Source organism: Natrix helvetica (assembly GCF_964273705.1).
Source record: "Natrix helvetica genome assembly, chromosome: 5".
Taxonomy (NCBI): Eukaryota; Metazoa; Chordata; class Lepidosauria; order Squamata; family Natricidae; genus Natrix; species Natrix helvetica.
Window position 1 is genome coordinate 13341106 of NC_138551.1, and position 18638 is coordinate 13359743.

The 18638-nt window shown below is 44.7% G+C and overlaps 1 protein-coding gene across 1 annotated transcript in view; it reads left to right on the forward strand.

The window, feature by feature from the left end:
• The window catches only part of ZMAT3 (zinc finger matrin-type 3), a 161445-nt gene that overhangs the window by 37073 nt on the left and 105734 nt on the right, over nucleotides 1–18638 (forward strand). The gene's annotated exons all lie outside the window — the stretch shown is intronic.

Below are 18638 nucleotides of genomic sequence, written 5' to 3' on the forward strand. Positions count from 1 at the left end.
ATTCTATCCTATCCTATCCTAAAATCCAAGCAGGCAGCAAACATCCCATTCTGCAAAGGCTCCAAGTCAAAATCCTTGCTTGGATTTTAGGATTAGATCTTCCCTTCTAGCCATGTTCTGGGCTGAAGAAACGAAGTGAGGATCTTTGCAATGTGAGGCTTTCAACACAGGTGAGTGACTAGGACAACTTTCTTATTTTGAACCTACAAAAGAGATATGTTAGTTAAGGAGCTTTTGAGAAAAGATAAAGAGAGAATGAAATTACTTTCTGGAACATGACTTAAAAAAGCTAAGCATCATGTCTCTTAAATGAAAAAGTTTTATAAAGTTGGTTTATTTGACCAAGGTTAAAATATATGTGGGTTTCTTTTTCTTCTTGCAGCTTTTAAAGGCGCTTTCCTGACCAGGACTGAACGTTGAGGTTTTAAAGATTTGTTTATACATAACATAAGGGAAAAAGAGATTTTTGTTGTTATTGTACTTTTTGAGAAAGTGATAAGCTACGGTATTAAAATTGAAGGGAAGCGTTAAATCTGTGAAGGAGTTTCTGAGAGGAGATGAGGAGAAAATGATAAGGAATTAATTTGTGGAACATTATTTGATGGGATTAAATTTCAATACTTCTGATAGCTCTTGATGGATTTTTTTTTTATGATTAACTCTGAAAGATGAGACTTTAAAGATTTTTTTTAAAGATATGAGAAGAGAGTTTCTTATATTTTTACAGAAAACGATAGGTTACTAGATAGAGTAAATAAAATAAATATGAACCTGATTTATTTATGTATAGTTATGTTCAGAGGTGGGTTGGCAATTTTTTAATTTTGGGTGCGTTCCCGCACGCATGCGCAATGCTTCTGCGCATGCACAGAAGCATCTGGGCAGGTGGGCAGAGCCTCCTAGTGGTTCAGCTGATCCGAGCTGAATCAGCAGCAATCCACCTCTGGTTATGTTTGGTTGTTCTTAATGGACTCTTGCTGATTAAGGTTGAATGATGAGACTTTATTATTATAGATAAACTTTGGGATACGGCATCAAGAGATTTTAAGTTGAAATGTTAAGCAATAAATGTTTTGTACTTGTCTTGTTGAAGGGGAAAGTCATTTCTTTAGTTTAAGGAAATGCATTGCTGCTTAGATTACTTTATCCTCTTATTATTTTCCTTTTTTAAAAATTGCACTGAATTTTGGAACTGTCTGACTCTGTTATACTATATATGGCTCGGTATTGCACAGTTTAGTAAATTTTATTTTAGCTGTTTCCCTTTTTCTTTTGGCTAGCTCTCGTCTCCCTTCCCACCAACCTTATAAATTATAAATGCAGTGTTAAACTGAAGGCACTCCGACTCCGACACATAAAAGGTGTAGAACTGAAACAAGCACAAAATGGCCCCAATTGTCCATAATTAGGGACAACTGCCCCATAATTTCTGCAATTACACCACAACCGAAGTGCTATTGCTGAAATTGTTCAGAAAGCAAGAGAGGAAAATTAGTTGCCATTCTGGGTTCATTGTAATTCATATGCAGTGGAAAAGGTTCATGCTATCCGCTAAGTATGTAGCAGGTAACTTACCTTATTTTCACATGGTTTGAATAAACCACAATTAGTGAAATATACTCTTTTGAACCCCATAACCTAATTTGTTGGGCTTTTCTTTAGAGAGTGTGCAAACCCAGCACTCACTCACTCACTCACTCACTCACTCACTCACTCACTCACTCTATCTATTTATCTATCTTTCTACCTATCTATCATCTTTCCCCCCTCCCTCCCTCCCTCCCTCTCTCTCTATCTCCCCCTCTCCCTCTCCCTCTCCCCTTCATTCACAGATTCTTCCCTTGGTCATGAGAGAGTGGTGGATTGCAGGCGGTTTGCTCCAGTGCAGGCGTACTGGTGCCTGCCTGGCGCACTGGGTACCATTCCGGTACGGTGTTCCGGAGGGCCCGCCCGCCCGCCCGCCCGCCCGAGCTCCTTACCTGTATTTGAGCTCTTTGGCGCTTCCGCGCACATGCATGGAGCGCACGGCGCCTGCCCGATGCTCTGCCGAGCAACTGGAGCATTGCAGAGGCTCACGGAGGCATCGCAAGAGGTAAGGACACATTCGCACACTATGTGTGTGCGCGCACGCTGTGCACATTGATGTGGTGGATGCCGGGCCCTGTTGCAACTGTACCGGTTGCAACGGGATCCGCAACCCACCACTGGAGTACATCCAGGCTCAAACACATAATTTTGCAACATTGCAAAAGCTGCCATATAAGCAGTTACTGGATTTGTATTCAAGTTAAGTTGCATTCAGTGGCCATCTTGCCCCAGTACACTTAACCTGGTTACTGTTCTAGCCCATTTTCTGGGTCTGCACAATACATCGAATGTCTGCCCAACTCAACATACCCACACACATGTATATGCCTATACGCATTGATTTAAGGTCAACTGATACTTGGGGAATCTTAACTTGAAAAGAGCCAGTTTGGTATAGTGGTTAAAGCATCAGGCTAGAAAGCAGGAGGCTGTGAGTTCTAGTCCCTCAGTAGTGGTGGGTTCTGGATCCCATTGCAACCGGTATGGTTGCAATGGGGCCTGGCATCCACCACATGAACGCGTGCAATGCACGCATGCATCCTTACCTCTTCCGATGCCTCCGCAAAGCTCCAGCTGCTCGGTGGAGTGTCGCGCAGGCCCTATGTGCTCCGTGCGTGGAAGTGCCAAAGAGCTCAAATACAGGTAAGGAGCTCGGGCGGATGGGTGGGCCCTCTGGAGCACTGTCCTGGAATGGTACCTGGTGCTCCGGGCAGAAACCGGTACACCCGTACCGAAGCATACCGTCTGCAACCCACCACTGCTCCTTAGGTATAAAAGCTGAGTGGATGACTTTGGGCCAGTCACTATCTCAACCTTAGGAAGACGGCAGCAATGACAAAAGAGACTTTCAAAAAATCTCATCAAGAAAACTGAAGGGAGAGGTCCAGGAAGCGCACTGTGGTGAGGGATTCCAGGAGGTATATTTCAGCAATACCTACAGGTATTCTCCAACCCTGCTCCATAGAAAAATATGGCACCAACATAACAATATAGTAAAGGATCATTGATTATCTACCTTGGTAACTAAAGGACTACAGTGGGACCTCAGTGCCAACTGTAATCCATTCCACGACTTTGGTCCGTACCTGATTTGGTCGTGACCAGAAACAAGACAAATTGCGCATGGTGCGGAAAGCGAAATCGCTGCGGCTGGGAAAATCACTGCAGCTGTGCTTATTCTCGCACCAAAGGATGTATTCGTGACGTGAGTGAAGTATTTAGCAGATTTTTTGGGTCAGCACCCGAATTGTTTGGCGTCCGAACCATTCGGGACCCGAGGTCTCACTGTACTTCTGAAGTCCATTTGCTGGGAGACAAGTGATCTTCCTGGTGCAGTTGGTTGACCACATGAGGATAGACCACTGCATTAGATGAGGCAGCAGTCCACTCCACATGTTCTTATGTGCACCTTGACCAGATTATTGTCTACCTGTATGATTTTCCCACCTTAAGGATAATTTTCATTGCTGTTTTAATGGATTTTTAACTATGCATTTAGAAGCACTGGCTAAATTCAAAAGGTTAGAAAGCTTAAAAACCATTCATTTTCACTGATTCCACCCCCCAACTTAATTCTATCACATCTTTTTTTTTAATTAGAGCATTTTGTTTTCCTCCTACATAAACAGGCTTTAAATGAATCAAATAAGGTATTAACCAACCCAAACCTAATCTCTCTGGCTTAATTAGTGTTATTGGGGTCAGCTAAAAAAAAACATTTCTCGTTTGAAAGCAAATAAGATAAAAGGCACAGTTCTGTTAATCAGTTAACCAAGCAGTAGCTTCAAAATACAACACAGAAACGGGAAAACCCAGAATAGGGACAGGATGGATGCGTTTGATATCTTACTGCTTAGATCCTAGAGCTGCATAGATGACTCCAATGTTTCTTAGGCATGAGTTCAGGAACATGAAGTGCAGGGGTCTCAAACTCAAGGCGTGCGGGCCAGATCTGGCTGATGGGGTGCTTAGATCTGGCCCATGGGGCCGCCCATGAAACAGTGAAGGACCGGCCCACGGTACCTCTGCCAGAAAAAAAAACAATACTTGGGAGAGCCACTTGCGGCCCCCGAGTTCTGCTTTCTCTGGCAGAGGGTTTTAAGCTGTCGCAGTCAAAAATGGAGCTCAGGGGACCACTCGTGGCCCTCCTGAGTTCTGTTTTCACTGGGAGAGGGTTTTAGGCCATCGCAGTAAAAAAAAATGGAGCTCAGGAGATGTTCTGTCCCGTGATTCCAATGAATATGCAGACACAGGCTTGGCTGTCTGCCATGATTAATTACATAGATAAAACCACCCCTTGGCTAGGAGCCTAGAAAGCTATCTTCAAGAACCCAAGATTAAACTTACGGAATGCTTTCTCAACGGCTAGTAAAATGGACTGTTATTTCCTGCAAAGATTCCCCTCCCGTCGCTCCACCTATAAACTCTTTGGGAGGGGCCACACCCTTAGCTAGCTGTCCTTACTTCATTCTATGACGTCTTCTCCACAGCTGTTCCTTTCTCTTCTCAGCTCTACATACATGCAAATCAGGGACAACCTCCCTCTGTTCCTCCTCACTGCTCCCTGACTCAGATGCCACCTGATGGCCAACAGGCCTCTTTACTTCCTGCTATGACTCCAAACACCCTCCAGAGTCTTCCTCTTCCTCTAGACTGTCTCATAATGGTCTGAGCTATCAGACCAACAGCTCAGCCAACCGCTGCTGGGCGACAACACTGGACCACACGTGACCCTCCTGAGCTCTGTTTTCACTGGCAAAGGGTTTTAGGCCATCACAGTAAAAAAATGGAGCTCAGGGGGACCACACGTGGCCCTCCTGAGCTCTGTTTTCATTGGCAGAGGGCTGCAGGAGGTGTCAGTCAGAAACAGAGCTACGGAGGGTTAGGTGCAGCTCCCCCCCAAGCTCCATTTTTGCTGGCAGAGGGCTACTGGAGGCCATCGCAGCTGAAAACGGATGTCGAACTGGCCACACCCACCCTGTCCAGGTCCCCCTCCCCGAAGTCAAACACAACCCTGAATGAAATCGAGTTTGACATCCCGGATGTAGTGTTTTAAACTCAGGATGTTCATAATCACGCAAGATTTACCCAGGTACTTGATAATGGACAGGGACATCAAAAGCTTACCTGGATCACAGATTTTGATCCTACAGACAACCCTCTTGAAAAAGTTCAGAAGTGATGAGACTACAAACAATCATCCTGGAAGGGATGGCCAAGAACTTCCATGCCATTTCCTGTTCAACTGCATGGATATACGCAAGGGTAATATTCACTTACCTTCTCTACTGGTTCGCAAATGTGAGTGCGAGCTTGTCCACGCATGCGCTCAGCCTTCCCTGCATGCATTTCAGCTAAAAAAAAATGCCCCAATGTGATGCCATAGAGCTGGCGCGGATGGGTGGGGCCACCCACAATTCCCGCTACTGGTTCGGGGAACCTGTCTGAAACGGTGGAATACTACTTCTGGATGTATGCAACAAGGAGAAATGGAGTTAGTTGTAATTGCAGGCAACTGCATTATTATGAGAACATTTTCTATCTGAAGACATGTTCATTTTGAAGGGCTAAATTTGGAAAGGATGTTCAATCCTAGGGCAGTTTGCGAATGCCAAATTGCATGCCAAAAGAGAAGCTTCAACTCAGTCTATATATAGTACGTGGCCAACAAATTAAAATGACAGAATTAGAAAAAAATAATTCTGGTTTCTTAAGATTCATTCTCTTTTCTATTGGAGGCTGGCAGTTACCTCTGCTGCAGCTGATGAATAAGCCAATGCAGTCCTAGACTGCATTAACAGAGGACAGAATCAAGATCGTGTGAAGTGTTAGTACCACTTTATAATACTTTGGTAAGACCACACTTGGAATTCTGCATTCAGTTTTGGTCGCCATGATGTAAAAAAGATGCTGAGACTCTAGAAAGAGTGCAGAGAAGAGCAACAAAGATGATTAGGGTACTGGAACATAAAACATACAAAGAGCAGTTACAAGAATTGGGTATGTCTACTTTAATGAAAAGAAGGACTAGGGGTGACATGATATCAGTGTCCCAATATCTCAGGGGTTGCCACAAAGAAGAGGGAGTCAAGCTATTCTCCAAAGAACCTGAGAGCATGACAAGAAGCAATGGGTGGAAACTAATCAAGGAGAGAAGCAACCTAGAAAGAAAAAGAAATTTTCTTTCAGTTAATCAGTGGAACGACTTGCCTTCAGGTCTCACATTTATGCCTGTCAGATATAGATACAGAATGGCAGAGTTGGAAGGGACCTTGGAGGTCTTCTAGTCCAACCTGTTGCTCAAACGGGAGACCCTGTACCATTGATGTGAGCCTTTTTGTAAAGGCATGCCAAAAATTGTCTGCGCACACACTATTACATGTGTGCACATGCCCACACCCACAATCCAATGTGCCCTGCCCACCTGTGCATGCGTGCGTGACCCTTACCCCGTGTGACCCTCAACTCCATGCATGTGCAGATGACTCTCCTGTGCGGGGGGAGTTTTTACCCTCCCCAGGTTGCGAAGGCTTTCCTGGAGGCCAGAAGTTCAGAAACAATCCATTTCTGGCTTCTGGAGGGCCTCAAGGGGCCTGGGTGAGGACGTTTTTGCCAGAAAATGAGAGACCATTTTCCAAAATACTGGTTGGCCCATTGCAGTGGAGCGTTCCGGATCCCGTTACAATTGGTATGGTTGGAACAGGCCCGGCGCCGTCCACATAGATACGTGCAGCATGCACACACACACATGTGCAGCGTGCGCATACGGTTTAGTGCCTCCATGAGCCTCCGTGATGCTCCAGCTGCTCAGCGGAGCATCGCGCAGGCACTGTATGAGCCATGCACGTGCACAGAAGCGCCAAAGACTTAAAAGACCGGTAAGGAGCTCGGGTTGGCAGGCGGGTGGGCAATCCGTAGCACCGTACTGGAACGGTATCTGATGCTTCGGGCAGGCTCCAGTACGCCCGTACCTGGGTGTACTGCCTGCAACCTATTATTGGCCCGTTGGGCCAGTTTTTCATCATCCTCAAGCTCCGGAGGCTTTTCTGAAGCCAGGAAAGGGTGAAAATGGCATCCTCCAGCGCTCCGGAAGGCTGAAAATCAGCTGGCCGGCAAACGCATATGCACTGGAGCTGACATCTGACGTGCTGGGAAATATCGCCCTATACCCATGATGGCAAACCTATGATACGCATGCCACAGGTACCACATGGAACCATTTCTTAGATCATGCGAGGCATTGCCCTGTCAGTTCCAGCATGCATGTGTGTGCTGGCCAGCTGATTTCGGTCTTCATTTTCGGCCGTTTTTCGCCCTCCCCTGCGCACCCACCGCTTTTGGCATGCAATAGCAAAAAGGTTAGCCATTACTACCCTACACCATTTGAGACAAATGGTAGTTCAATCTTTTCTTAAAAGCCTCCAGTCATGGAGCACCCACAATTTCTGGAGGCAAGCTGTTCCACTGATTGTTCTGGATGTTGTGGGTATTTGGTCACTGAAGGTTTTTAAGATGAGGTTGGACAACCATTTGTCTGAAATGGTATAGGGTCTCCTGTTTGAGAAGGGAGTTGGACTAGAAGACCTCCAAGGTCCCTTCCAACCCTGTTCTTCTGTTATTCAGTATATCCCACTTTTTTCCAAGGAAGTCACCTGGGCAGTAAGACAAAAATCATTGACCTATGGGTGGCTCAGTGGCTAAGACGCTGAGCTTGTCGATCAGAAAGGTCGGCAGTTTGAATCCCTAGCGCCGCGTAACTGAGTGAGCTCCCGTTACTTGTCCCAACTTCTGCCAACCTAGCAGTTCGAAAGCACGTAAAAATGCAAGTAGAAAAATAGGAACCACCTTTGGTGGGAAGGTAACAGCATTCCATGCACCTTCAGCGTTTAGTCATGCCAGCCACATGACCACAGCGACGTCTTCAGACAGTGCTGGCTCTTCAGTTTTGAAACGGAGATGAGCACTGCCCCCTAAAGTCGGGAACAACTAGTACATATGGGTGAGAGGAACCTTTACCTTTATCTTAGACTTCTTTTACTCCTTCATTGCTGATAGATTCATCAATATACTGTACCCAGATGAACCCATATTTTTAAAACAAATATTAAACACCTTCAGATCTCACTGAACAATTACTGGAAACAATTCATTCCGAATTGCTTTCTACCGAACTAAGCGGCTGTTCTTCCAAAATCATTTGTTTTCTCTTTTAGTGGATGGATAAAAATAAACCAGTCTTCCAAGAACCATCTCGGTTTAATTAGCATCTTAAATAATTCTAGTTTGATTTTGGTCCTTTCCAGAGCACTGAACTATTTCAGATGGCAGAGGATTATCTTTCGAAAATGAGATTCTTTCCATTTTAATTAAAAAATACAATCAAGGGAAAGCACGGTTTGATCCCACGAGATACAAGGAAAGAGGTTGTGGGTTCAATTAAGAACTGGATCATTAGCAGAAAACGGCAGCTGCTGAGAAAGTTACCCATGGAAATTATGCCTTTTCTCAAACTGTTGTCCCTGCCTGGGCATGTGTATTTACCTGAAAGAACAATGCAAAATTAAATGTGCTTGATTGTTGCAACACTTTAAACTTACAATTTGTCCTCTTTTTGAAATGATCAGTATAGGAACCCACATTTTTAATCATTGATTTAGAATTCCACCTTATCTCAGCTTTGTTAATGGTAAAGGTAAAGGTTCCCCTCGCGCATATGTGCTAGTTGTTCCTGACTCTAGGGGGCGTTGCTCATCTCAGTTTCAAAGCCGAAGAGCCAGCACTGTCCGAAGACGTCTCCGTGGTCATGTGACCGGCATGACTAAACACCGAAGGCGCCCAGAATCCTGTTACCTTCCCACCAAAGGTGGTCCCTAGTTTTCTACTTGCATTTTTTATGTGCTTTCAAACTGCTACTTTGGCAGAAGCTGGGACAAGTAATGGGAGTTCACTCCATTGTGCAGCGCTAGGGATTTGAACCGCCAAACTGCCGACCTTCTGATCGACAAGCTCAGCGTCTTAGCCACTGAGCCACCACGTCCCTCAGGCTTTGTTAATATAAATGGGTTAATATAAAGCAGTATTTCTCAACTTTGGTAATTTTAAGATATATGGACTTCAACTCCCAGAATTCCTCACGGGGAAATCCTTGGATAAGACCACAAAGCTTAAAGTTGCTATGGTTGAGGAACATTGATATGAAGAATTATTTTAATTCAATTACAACAAAATATACATGTTTCGTCACCCTTCTTTGTTCATTCTGCCAGGAATGCAGCAGTTGGGTTTTGAACCAGCGGTTCAATTTTGCATTTTCAAAAATGGGAAAATACCTTCTGATTGCTTCTTTCTTCACTCTATCACATTTTGGGATAATCCCTAGTACATTCTAGCAATCCAAATACAAGCATTCCTGATATATGTATCCCTTATCCCTCAATTACACACATATATAAAAGAGGACCATGCCACAAGTGTGTAGAACTGGTTGTATTGTCAAACTGAGCTTACTCTTAGGAAACTTTTCCTAATGTTTGAGTGGAATCTGCCTTCCTCTAAATCAGGGGTCAGCAACCTTAAACACTCAAAGAGCCACAAAGGTCTTAAACGGAAGCCCCCTGTTCAATTCTGGAGCTGACCGGAAGTCCAGTTCCCTCATCATAGAGTCTCCTCCTAGCGCGACATCCTTTTTCCTCTGCTGACTGGAAGTCCAGTTCCCCTACCATAGAGTCTCTTCCTAGCATGGCATCCTTTTTCTTCTACTTGTCCTAACTGAAAGCCCTATCAATTGTGGCGCCAACAGGTGACAGGGAGCCACAGCAGAGGGATGAAAGAGCCACATGCGGCTCCAGAGCCACGGGTTGCTGACACCTGCCCTAAATTAATTCATCATTTCCTGCCCCCAAACTCTGGAATAATAAAGAACAGGTCTTGATCTTCATTGCACTGACCTCCTTGAAAACTTTGATGTCGTATCTTTTCTTGGACTTCTCCTCTCACGACTGCCATCCTCAGTTTTTCTTCAGAGAATCCCTCCGCAGGATTCAGCTTCCCTTTCCTATACATAGTAGCCCTAAACTGCATCGTACCATTGCATGTTTTCTCTAGAACAGAAGTGTCAAACTCGATTTCATTGAGGGCCACATCAATGCTGTGCTTGACCTCAGGGGGCCGGGATGGGCATGGCCAGCTCAACGTCACTCCTGTTGGCAGTGCCTGTGGTGGCTTGAGTGCTCTGCCAGCGAAAATGGGCTCCCGAGCTCCGTTTTTGGCTGACACAGCCTCCTGCAACCCTCTGCCAGTGAAAACGGAGCTTGGGAGGGCCACGTGCAGAAGCACCGTGGGACTGCCCTTTGCTGTTTCCAGGGTGGCCCACAGACCAGATCTAAGTACCCCATGGGCCGGATCCAGCCCCGGGCCTTGAATTTGATCACTGCTCTAGAATAAAGGGAAAAAATAAAAGGTCTCACCCCAGTGGGAATAGTTTGCCCCACTCATACCATCAGAAGAGGCCTGTTATGAATCCCATCTGCCCGGGAATTCCAGTGGATGGGGTCAAAGAAAAGAGCCTTTTCCATGGTGGCCCCATTCCTGTGGAACACACTACTACCAGAGATGAGAATTACTCCTCCCCTTTTGGCCATCCAGAAGGGTATTAAAATTTGGTTTTGCCAGTTGGCCTGGGGCCCCAAAGCGGGGGGGGGGGATTTACCCTTGGATGTGATTTGCAGAGATTTGGGAGAATCTCTTGCTAAGATTCTGTGCAGTTCAGAGAACCCCCAAATCCCACTCCTGGCTGGCCCTGCCCATCCCACCCCTCCCCTCCCAGGAGTCCCACAAGGCCCATTTTGGATGCAGGCTCAGAGAGGGCAAAAAACAGGCCTACCAAAAGTTCAGAAACACCAGAAACCAACCCATTTTTGGCTTCCAGAGGGCCTCTGGAGCCTGGGGAGGCCATTTTCGCCCTCCTGGAGGCTCCAGGAAAGAGCCCGGGGAGAGCAAAAATCCCCCTCTACCGTGGTGCAGGAGCTAGGCCACACCAACCATGTCCATGTTCAACCAGGCAGAGAACCCCTTGCTAAAAAGATTGAAGCCCACCCCTGTTGATGGGGTAAGATCATCTCAGCCATCTCTTAGACCAACTTTTGTATAGCTTTACATTTTTAATTAGCATAGCTTTACTATATTTTAGATAAAGAGAACTATTTTTCTCTTTATCTTTTTATAATATGTAAGCCATCCAGAGTACGGGTGATGGGTGGCATAAAAATTTAATAAATACATAAATAAAATAAGTATGCTTGAACTTCAAGTCCTTAGTTGACATTCGGTAACAACCCACAGCTGAAACAGTAAATGGCTGTAGATTCCAGGAGTCCATTGGCATTACAAAGCATGTATTCCTCCATTTTTGCTACTTCACTTCTATCAGGCTGAGTCTAGGTTTTGCTAGACCTCTTTCCACATGCCCTGACCAAATCTCCTTTGAAGCTGATTGCTGTGTGCTTTGCAGCCCATGGGACATCATTTTTATTGACAAATTTAGAGCTGACCTTGGGGAAAATATGAAAGAGTCATTAAGGAGGAACTTGGACAAGAGATTAGACAGTCCAGAGATTGAAGGAAGCTTCAAGCTAGTTGTGAAGTTATAGGATATTTCATGGTCTTTTTTTTTTTTTAGAACCGTATGCTCTCACTGACTGTTTTATGCCCAAACAAACATAAATCTTCTTGAAGTCAATGAAAAACCCCACTCTGACAAAAAAACATTTTGTATTTTAGCATCTTGGAAGTACAGAATGTTTTATATTTATCTGTCTTGCTAGGGTGGCAGCCCTCAGTTGACTCTGTTTGACCTTGAAAGGAGGAGGGCTAGACTTTATGTATGTATGTATGTATGTATGTATGTATGTATGTATGTATGTATGTATGTATCAGTGGTGGGTTTCAGAACTTTTAAGAACCTAAGAACAGGTGTGGCCTGTTTTGTGGGAGTGGCTCTGTGGTCATGTGACTGGGGTAGGAATGGCTCGGCAGTCATGTGACCGGGTGGGAGTGGCCAACTTGATGTCACTCACCAGGAGATGTCATGGATTGGGTAAAATGTGGTGAAGCTCACTTAACAATGCTATTGCTTAGCAACCAAAATTTTGGGCTCAATTGTAGTCATAAGTCAAGGACTATCTCTGCCTTCCTCTGCATGGCAGTCTTGTCCTAGTAAACTCCTTCTCCTTTCTGGCAATTTTCCTCTCTGTTAGAGGGACCAAAATAATCCATACAATGTAAGGTTTTCTGCTGCAGCAGGGGGTTGGACTAGATGACCTCTGAGTAGCCTTCTAGCCCTAAATTGCTGTGCTGTTTTTTCTTTCTTTCTGCTAACAAAGAAACCTGCCTGTGGTTCATTCCACATTCCTGCCAGATAGAGATAATGAAATAATGACCCTAGAGAAAGTTTGGCGCCATTCACAAGCAGGGAATCATCCATACCCTTTTAGAAACACAAAGCCCATATTGCACAAACCCCAAAACTTCAAAAACATAAAACCATATAACATATACCCATATATTATAACAAATTTGTTGTTCTCTGCACCTTTTCAATTTAAAGCTTCAATGTAAAGGTATAAGCATTAAGATTTGTGGACTTCAACTCCCAGAATTCCACAGCCAGGCATGTTCAGTTCCAATTTAAAATGACAGAATTTGTTTTTCTCCTTTGCTGGATTTTTGCATAGCTTTTTCCAGCTCTCGGTAGGGGGAATAACTTCCTCCCTTGGCCCTCATCCATTTCTCCCCCCCCACAGCTGGATAAAGTTATGCAAAAATCCAGCCCAGCTTCACTGACTACAGGTGTGAAAAGGCAATGTGGCTCCGCCTGCAATCAAACTAGACTGGGGAGGGAGAGCACAAGCGAGCACTGAGGAGACCACAGCAAGAGGGAAGCCAGGCAAAGGGGCATGCTGTACCACACACTCTTTCCCTCAGCTCCGTTCTTTCGGAAGGCTCCAATCGGCTTCCCTCCGGCTTCTCTACCTCTCCTCTCACCCCAGCCTGCAAGCAGGAGGTGAGTGGGTGGGCTTTATTGCATTCCAGGCATTTCCCACCCGGATAGCAGGCTGCATTTGCAATGGGGGAAGTGTTTGGGGAAGGCAGCGGGGGAATGGGGGTGGCGGCAGCAGAGGAGCTGCTTTCAAACCATTGGGAGAGATATCCAATCCAACTTCTGTGTCTGTGCGCGCCCAGCTTCACTGACTGCAGGCTGCATCAAACCTTTCCTTGTAGTAGGAGTGGGATTCAGCCAGTTTGGTCCGGTTTAGGTGAACCAGTAGCTCCGACGATCAGCTGGGAGCGAACCGGTTCGCTCCAATGATCAGGTTGTCCACCCCCTTGCCCCTGCACTTTACTTACCTATATCCTCTCAGCTGATTTGCACTTTACTTACCTATATCCTCTCAGCTGATTCACGCTTTGCTTACCTTTATTCTCTCAGCTGTTTCACGCTTTACTTACCTATATCCTCTCAGCTGATTCATGCTTTACTTACCTATATCCTCTCAGCTGACTCACGTGGCAGAGCAAATTGCCATGCCTCAGCTGTGTTACTCCCCAGAAGTGTAATAGAAGGTAAGTTTTGTTAAAACTAGTGATGCGGCGAAGCACACGATCACCAAACCAGTTGTTAAACTGGCAAGATCCCACCACTGCCTTGTAGGATGCAGCTGGCTTTGCATTGGGCTTACTTATTTCTTGCCTTCCCTGTAAGTATTTCTTGGAAATAAATCTCCTTTTTCTAACAACATCATAAAACCACAGTTGTAAATCTGCTTTACTGGTCTCTGCTCAGGTAAAACATCCACTCTCAGGAATGTTCAGAGGCACACACAGAATGCTTCAGCTTCCAAAAAAACCCCCCAGTAAGTCTGCCAGAAGAAAAGTCATTAGGCTGAAAAGAAAACCTGTCAGATGAGAAGGAACTGTTGATTATTCAATTTGGTTGCCTGCCAAAATGTAAAAATTAACTTTGGTAACTCATTTGTGAATGCACATGATGGATGATATTAATTTCAGAAATAAATGGTTCAAAATAACTGTATATTAGGACATAAAATAAAAGTATGATTATCAGTCCTTTGATGATCCTCTCTACATCTCCCTTGCTGCTTCTTGGATGGGCGTCAGTGCTTGGAAATGCTTGAGTTCATTTCATCTATTCACAGTATCACACCTCATTTTAATTATCAGAGATGGTGGCAACCAAAGATTAGGCATTAATTCCTATCAGATTTTATTATACTGTGGATTTTCCCTACATTAAAGAGAGCATTTGCGTGTTTATTTATTTACATTTCTAGGAGTTTGTTCTTTTTTCTATCTTATTTTAAATTATGTTCTTTTTGTTCGATTTCAGTTTTAACCCTCAAACTGTCCTGTTTCTGCTCTCAATTGTATACATACACCCATAGTTGCTATGGAATTTAATAATTTACTGAAGATGAAGACATAACAGCAGATGAGGAATATAAATCAAATCAGAGTCTCTGAAAGAAGCTTGCTTGAATAGTTTTAGTTGAAGCACGCAGAATAATAATCCAAATCCAGTCCAGAGTTCCAAGATCCAGTTCAGAGTTTTCTGCCTGTCCAAATGTCAAAATTTCAAAGACAGAATCGCAATGAACATCAGACAACAGCCAGAGACCATATGGTTGATTCCAATGAGGGGTCATGGTTCAGGGCTGCTTCTTAAATCAGGCTGAAGCTAGCTGCTATTAATCAAGGGATTTATTCTCTTATTTGGCAAGTAGTCGCACACAATGTCTTTGCTCTTCACTCTATTCAGCAGGTGTGGGGGCTGTGAGACCTGACTTCGTCATCATCTGACTGTGCCAACTGTTCAGATGGTGCATCTGTTTGATCAGTCTCGGGTGATTCATGATTTTGTGTCCTAAGTCTGATATTCCAAAGGTTTTGTTGGAGCCTCTTTCTTAGCATCTGAGTTGTCTGAGTCGTAGCCCATGACACCAACTGTCTCTGTACTTAACAAAACCTTTCTTTGCATCAATTCTCACTTCTCCTTGATTATCTAACTCCTTGATAATCTTGACTCTTTTATTGTTTTACAACTCGGCTGTTAGAACTTTTTAGTTCCACAATCTCTCCTTTTTATCTTTTCTTTCCTTAGAATATCCTGTCACGCTTCTTTCTATTTCTGGGATTCCAAATATCTGGGATTGAGGTTGGTTGTTTGCAATATTAGGATGGCAGTTGCTTTTCCAATGTCATTCCCCCCTCTCTTAGTCTTCCCTTTTAAAGGATTGGGGGAAACAACAAAATTGGCTGCATCTCCAATCTTCTGTCCCAGGTCAACTTTCTTCTGGAATTCCTAAGCTATTTCATCAGGTAATTGTAATCACAATTACAGTTTCTCCAGTCCTGTGTCATGGAGTATATCACACCTTCAACAGCTCATCTAGTTCATTCTCCTTTTCCTTCAAGCCTCTTGTATGCCATGTGATGCTTGGTTTTAAAGCTTTCTGATCTCTCCCTTGCTTTTTATCCAAATATTTCCAAGTCATTGCATGGTCTCCCAACCAACAGCCCCTTCTTCTAACCCAAAAGTGGCCCCTCCTGCCAGATCTCTTGTCAGTTTTAAAATCTTCTCAGATTTACCTCCTCGGGCTCCGGAAAGGTATTTGTTTATGTGCTGCTGAACATGGGCTTCGGGTGGGGAGACACTAACAGGTGGCTAAAGACCTCAGTGAAAGTCAAGCAGAGACAGTCATGTCCCATGAAGTTGGGGATGGATAACAACCTTCTCTACCACTTGCTAAATAATTTTTAAAGGCTATGGAAAGATACAGTGTACAGTGCATCTATACTTGAATCTACATCATAGGCTGAATTCCCCTAGGACAGGGGTCAGCAAACTGCAGCTCTGGAGCCACATGTGGCTCTTTCCTCCCTCTGCTGTGGCTCGGTCACTGGTCGGCACCACAATTTTAAGAGGAGCTTCTGGTGGGATGAGGGAGAGAAGCACAATGTGCCAGGAGATGACTCTATGGCAAGGGGAGGGTTTTCCAGTTGTCTCCACAATTGATAGGGCTTTTGGTTATGACAGGTGGAGGAAAAAATATGCTGCGCTAGGAGGAGACTCTATGGTGGGGGGAACTGAACTTTCGGTCAGCTCCAGAATTGAACAGGGGGCTTCCGGTTAGGACCTTTGTGGCTCCCGGTGTTTTCTTTTCTGTGGGAAATGGGTCCAAGTGGCTCTTTGAGTGTTTAAGTTTGCCAACCCCTGCCCTAGGACAATGATGGCTAACCTTTTCTGGACCAAGTGCCCAAAGCACACCTGAACCCCCAAAATACAATGCGTGCATGGCCCAATTCATGTGCCCCACTCCCAAGCATGCACCCCCCCCAGGCATGTGCATGCAGCCCCACTGCACGCAACCCAATCCCCTCGCATATGTAGCAGACCTGACGACCAGTTGGCTGGTGGGAGGTGCGCCCGCATGCGCAGAGGAGTTGAACTGGGATGATGGCTCACATCCTCACAGAGAGGGCGCTGAGTGCCACCTGTGGCACAGGTGCCAACGGTTCTCCATCACAGCCCTAGTATATAGCCTTATTATGCTAAGCAAGCATTGGAAGCACTTGGAAAACATCTGATCATCTCATTCAAGTATGAATGGGTCAGCTTGAGGTTCCTTCTTTGAATACTACTCCCATTCCCCTTCTTGATGAAACTTGCTTTCTCTTCATGTATAGGTAGTCCTCCACTTACAACAGTTCATTTAATGACCATTCAAAGTTACAACAGCACTGAAAAAAAGAAACTTTTTTTTTTTTATATTTCTGACTGCTGCAGCATCCCCATGGTCTCGCGATCAAAATTCAGATGCTTGGCAACTGACTCATATTTATGGCAGTTGCAGTGTCCTATGTTATGGGTTATGTAAACATCGTCTGTGATCTCCTGACAACAAAGTCAATGGGGGAGCCAGAATTAACAACCATGTTACTAACTTAACAACTGCAGTGATTCATTTCACCACTGTGGCAAGAAAGGTTGCGCAGCGGGGCAAAATTCATTTAACAAACATTTCCCTTAGCAACAGAAATCTCAGGCTCAATTGTGGTCGTAAGTTGAGGATGACCCAGTGGTGGGTTCCTACTGGTTTGGCAGCTGGGGTCGCTGTAACCGGCAGTGACTCAGGCCTGCTACGCCCCCGAACTGGTTCTCCGGATGGCGCCTATGGTGCCGCCATCTTGTTTTTTGCTTCTGCGCATGTGCAGAACAATTTTTACTGCACTGTGCATGTGCGCATAGTGTGCCTGGAACTAGTGCCTGCCAGAGCCCACCCCTGGGATTACCGGCATTTGACAAACTCAAAATTGGGGTATCAAAATTATTTTCACAGCCGTCCCGGAATTTACCACAACATAGATGTGTGAATGATGCCTTAATTTAATTATAAGGAGGAAACAAGGATCCCCCCCCCCCCAGTTCTGCTGTTTTAAATCTCCTTCTAAACTAGGAAAATCCGTGGTCTTCTTAGTTTAAGCATCTGGACATTTGGCATTAGCATTTTCAGCTCAGTTTGATAGGGCTGGAAAGTAAGGTTGAAACTTTCACTCAACCACCAAGTCTTGCTAGGTGGACCTCAAGTCCATCACACATTCTCAGTTTTATCTCTTTTCCAAGTTTTTAATGAGAACAAAAAAAAGGGAACAATGGGCACAATTATACTGCCTCTAGCTTCCTGGAGGTAACTCAAGATGTAAATTAAAATCAGACTATGCATATTTACAGCACCTATCAACTGCACAGAGGACAATGGGGTTGACTTCTGCATAATCACCCATGTGGTTTGGCTGAGAGCGTCTCTCGGTACCATAAAACAAAGATCCTTCCCAAATCTATAATGTCTCTGTCTCTTGTCTCACACAAAATTCAATTCCTTTGCTGATCCTACTTGTCATAGATCACAATTTGCGAATGCTCCAGAGCATGCCATGTTAAAATTAAGGATGATTCATGCCACCCTTTTAGTCTGTCAGAATGAGATAGATTCGATCTGCGCTGCAGCTGTGCCCAAGCCAAAGCCCTCACTAGTCAATAGCTCCCAGCTTTATTTACATTAGTCTTCTGTACTTTCAGCCAACCGATGTGGATTGAACTGCCTAATGTTTGAGCTTACCTGGCAGCTGTGCATGGTATCAACAGTCTTATTTTTCTTTGTAAGATTGATTGTTTAGCAAACAGCCTTTATAATGGATTGTCGGCTTTGGCAGCTTGCCTTTTCTGACTGGGCTAAAGACCCATCTGGCCACCCGTTATGGGTGGTTAAAAAAAAAGAGGGGCATGACAAATAGACCCACACATTATCCGATCAATGATGTTTGCATGTCACAGTGCCCATTTCTGAATGGGGGAGAGGAAGCCCATTTTGTGTAATGTTGCAACCAGTTTTTTTGTCATCAGAACATAAAAAAGAAGCAAGAGTGCAGGATGTTAAATTTAAGTTTTACCGACAAAGAAATATAGGGAGACTAGT